This window comes from Pleurodeles waltl, chromosome 6 (assembly GCF_031143425.1).
Source record: "Pleurodeles waltl isolate 20211129_DDA chromosome 6, aPleWal1.hap1.20221129, whole genome shotgun sequence".
Lineage (NCBI taxonomy): Eukaryota > Metazoa > Chordata > Amphibia > Caudata > Salamandridae > Pleurodeles > Pleurodeles waltl.
In genome coordinates this window covers 641869648-641874327 of record NC_090445.1, presented here as the reverse complement: position 1 = coordinate 641874327, position 4680 = coordinate 641869648, and the positions used below count along the sequence as shown (strand labels likewise).

The window sequence follows — 4680 nt, the reverse complement described above, 5'->3', positions numbered from 1 at the left end:
TTTGCAAAATGCAGCATTTCTAAACTGTAACAAAAGCAGATGAACAGTAGTGGGGCCACGGGAAAAGCCAATGGCAAGAGAAACAATGTAACAAGAAATAGTATGTTACAGCCAAAAGGAAGGACATGTACGGGGCAAGCACAGGAACCAATGAAAAGCAAGGCCGGGATGCAAGCCCCATTTAAGAGTCATATTAAATACAGTTTTCACAAGCAAAACACTGCAGGCAAACCCTAAAAATGTTTCTGCATGTCAATTTTTTTTAAATTCTAAACAGATGACTACTTTGTGATTTGCATTCCAAATATTTCTTGGACTCGCCTCATGCATTGACTCGTTAGAGCCAAGCTACTCTTGGCCCTCCTTGTAACTTTGCTGGCTCCTCCACCTCCAGATTTAGGATGGTTATGAATTAAGCTGATGAGCGCTGACTAGGATAGCATGTAAAATGGAACCCGGGGATTAAAGTAAAATTTAGGATGGGTTTGCGAGTAAAGGTCGCAAAAGGGGGGTGTAGATTCGATAATAAATGTGAGCAGGAGTGGTTACATACAGGAAGCGTTAGACAGGAACTATTTCCCTAGGATGCTGGTGTTTGAAACGCCAACCCTGCACTTACAAGAACTATTTTCTCTGCTTGAGAAAACTAAACCTCTACTCTACCATGTGTTTTCATCTTCTGTTCACCCTCGCGTAATCAAAATGTGCACTTACAATGCTTTCTATTGACATGTTGCTTAAGGGATCACTCCAGAAGCTGTTGAAATATTCAAGGCTTCCACAGTACGAACTACCATTGTTCTGGAACAAGTTTGTACTGTTTCAAATAAGGCACATAAATATTCAAGTTAGGGACACAATCGCATATGATAAAACAGCGAGCCGGTTATCACACTGATGTTTACCAGATGGAAGCTCCTTGTAAACAACTTAATTCATCTTCAACTGAAAGAAAAAGAAAGGTGCATATCACAATGGTTTGCAACAGTATAGCACATTGCGACTTAGGAGAGTTGAAATAAACAGCTAAATAAAAGACCGAAGGCATGGACTCCAGGTAGGAATATACATTTTGTAACCAAAACTTTAATTCCAATTACATAGCTTTACAATCGTTTACAGTATTTCAACAAACACTGGGAACTCACCCAGGAAAAGTATTCAGTTATAATGCAACATTTCTGGAACAACAGTATGTACAACTCACAGAAGATGCCAGAGTATGTGGACTACAGCCGATTTACATGATCAAAAAAAAAAAAAAGTAACCCGGTAACAACTTCAGTATAAGGCAACTTAACAATAAAGTCGATGTATGCAAATGGTAGTACCTGGCTGGTTCTGTTTGAGGGCGATTAACTGCATATATATAAGGGCAAGTTCAGATCATTTTGAACAATGTCCTACAATCAATGGTGTCCCATCTCATAAAAACAAGTCGCAATTACAAAATTAATGGTTTTATTTGGAATCTATGCAAGACAAATGGAATGCCCAACCTATTCAAGGGAACATTTATAACGCAAAGTTTAGGTTTACAGTTGTCATAAGATCTGCTCAAAGACTATACAGATTCACATCTTTACAACCGTCACTGGTTACGATACAACACAAAGTAAATCAACAGCTAGACCATTTTTAAAAAAATACACCAAGCTTATTAAGTATTTAAACAAAACATTTCCAAAATGTAATGCTCCGTACATTTCCTTCTGAAGGCTGCAGTTATTTTCTTTCATTTGACCTAGAGCGGCTTAAAATGAAAAATAAATAGGGTCAGTATCAGAATCCTTTGTTGGGCGTTTGCAGAAAGAAAGCAGTTTTAGGAGATACTCTGTTCAGACAGTAGTGATGCGATCGTTTAAAAAGCAAAGTTTGTTTTTCCTTTTTTATTATAAAAAAAAAGATATGTTTGGTCAATACTCCACCTGCAGTCTAGAACACTGTCAATAGCACTGCATACAACCAGATCCCTGCTTCTGGCCACGCGAGAAGCCTTTAATAAAATAAAATCTTTAATACACCGCAGATGGTGCTTAGGTCTCAATTCTTAGGCAGTGGGGTGTGCCGCCTTTTATAAGGTGAAAAAGGAGGTAATAAATTATCTATTAACGAAACGTTTCAGTTCAAATGAGAAGTTAATAGGCGAGTGCTTACAGGCTAACAATGTTTTAAGAAGGTTTAATATACCTTCGGGATCTGGAGAATGAACTCCAAGGCTTGTGGTTCCTCTCTCTGGATAAGGATCTTTCACGTCTTCGCTCTCTGGAGAGGGACCTATCGAAAAACAAGCAATAAAGAACACATTAGCAATGCCGCAAAGCCAAGTGTGCTGAAGGGGAAACTTCGCAAGGAAGTCCATTTAAGGGCAGGTTTAAGTGGACTGTAAAGGTGTACAGCTAATCGAAGCAATAAAAAGAAATCTAGGCATTTAAGAAACTTAGGGCCACATATCCGATGGTTTTTGCACGTCGCAAACAGCGAATCTGGCTGTTTGCGATATACAAAATGCACTCCCCCATGTACAAACCCAGTTTTGCGATTCAGTAAACTTTTTGCTGAATCGCAAAACGGGACTGCGACTCGCAATTAGGAAGGGGTGTTCCCTTTCTAATTGCGACTCGCAGTCCCATGTATGGTTGTTTTGTGACCGTGAATGCAGTCGCAACACAATCGCAGTTAGCACCAATGTCACACTGGTGCTAACCCATTCGCAAACGGGAAGTGGTCCCCATGGACCCATCCCCTTTGTGAATGTCACTGAAAAAATGAAACAAAAACGCTTTATTTTTTGTTTTTAAAATGCATCTCGTTTTTGTTTAAGGAAAACGGGCGGCATTTTAAAAAAACTGCTTTATTTAAAAGCAGTCACAGACATGGTGGTCTGCTGTCTCCAGCAGGCCCCCATCTCTGTGGGGGCTGCCACTTCCAAGGAGGTCGCAAATTGCGACCTACCTCATGAATAATCATGAGGTGGGCATTTGCGACCCCCTTGCGAATCGCTATTAGTGTCAATGACACTATACTACATTCGGATTTGCGACTGGCAAATTGCAAATCGCTCTCACTCACAATTTGCGAGTCGCAAATCCGAACTTTGATACATTTAGCCCTTAATTCGGTATGCTTTGGAGGAAGATGAGAATTGGGGCTTAGAGCTCATGTAGAAGATTGGAGGTGTGAAAAGGACGATTCTGCAGTTTTGTTTTAGTTAGAAATATAGGAAGCTCGTTACCTGCTAAGGCTGCGAGAAAAGCTCCTTCGCCGTGGCGACCTAGAACACAATCAAAGTTCAAGTTAGCTCCAACAACAGGAGTATGCATCTTAGAAAAGTCTTTATAAAAAAAGATCAGCATGGGAGCCAGTGACCGCATGGCAAATGAGCATCTTAGGTTTTAAACTTAGGAAAATAATGTCCTCGCAAACCTGTGAAAAAGCTACTGAAAGAACAAGATGCCATTAAACTTACACCAAAACGAGAACCATAAAAATGCGCAGCTCAAAGGTTTAGAACAGACCAATTCAAACTCAATTGCGAAAAAAACTCAAATATATTATGACAATACGTTAGTCTTTCACAGCCGTATAAAAAGAACCTTACGTTTGTGGGTTCATCCCCAAATGTACAATTAGTAAAAGGTATTTTTAAAGGTGGAATGAGTTTCTTTTGCAATATGAGAACAATTAAGTAGACGCCGCCTCACAAGCAAATAACTTGAAATCCGATTTCTCCATCACCTTTAAGGGTATCCGATATTTCAGACAATATATTGAAGTAGCATTTAATTATGCACAGCCAGCCTTTGATTTGAGGAATAATGAATTTTGTATAAGCTGCTTACGATATTTAACCAGCAGTAAACTGTATAAGCAGGAAAAACTTACTAGTTTTTGGTTTTAACAAGCTAGAAATGGTGTGGTGAGGCTGCCGGACTGACGGCCAAATAGATTTGCTGAAAAGGTTTGCCAGGAGTTGCGATGTATTTAGAGGGTTGGCGAAGGGGGTGTTGTGGATTTTTCCTGCTTTTTTTAGCCGAGCTGCTGCAGATATACAAATATTTTTTAACCTTTATTTTTTACAAACTACTTACACCTAATCACAAAAAGCTAAATCTATGGACCAAGATCTGGCTTCTTGACCAACTTGGTGTAAGTCTCATCAGCAGTTTTTGCGGTAGCCCTTCTTAAAGAAGTCTATAGAAAATGCATGGGAATGTTGTGTTTTGGGACCCCTCATTTTCTCAACCCCCCCCTTGACGGATCACCTCGAAACTAGTCGTAAAGTAGCACCTTTTTAGAACATTTTGTGGATAGTGGTCAAACAGAGCCAAAGTTAATAGCAACACAAAAATCGCTTTTCCTATGGAATAGCTTACCTAAATATAACAACCCAGTGGTATACACAAACACGCACACGCACACACATGCACACGCACACACACACACACACACACACACACACATATATTCACTTTTAAAAAACTAGGCGTTACAGGGACATTATGGTTAGACTCACATTTTAAACATACAAATCCATAGAAATTCACCAGTTATAGCTAGTTACCTCAAGTAACTATAACTCGTGCCCTAAGGTAACTATAACTTGCAACCCCGCCATGCACAATTTGTTCAGCAAAAATGTTATTGCAAATATTACATTGATATTGTTAATGATGTTAT

At 39.4% G+C, this 4680-nt stretch overlaps 1 long non-coding RNA gene across 1 annotated transcript; it reads right to left on the bottom strand.

The window, feature by feature from the left end:
* Positions 1–1130: 1130 nt before the first annotated feature.
* Positions 1131–4453, bottom strand: LOC138300092 (uncharacterized). Its single transcript, XR_011204874.1, has 3 exons — positions 3236–4453; positions 2191–2277; positions 1131–1753 (listed from the first exon to the last, which is right to left on the bottom strand). It is a non-coding gene; the product is annotated as an uncharacterized lncRNA (long non-coding RNA).
* Positions 4454–4680: the final 227 nt, after the last annotated feature.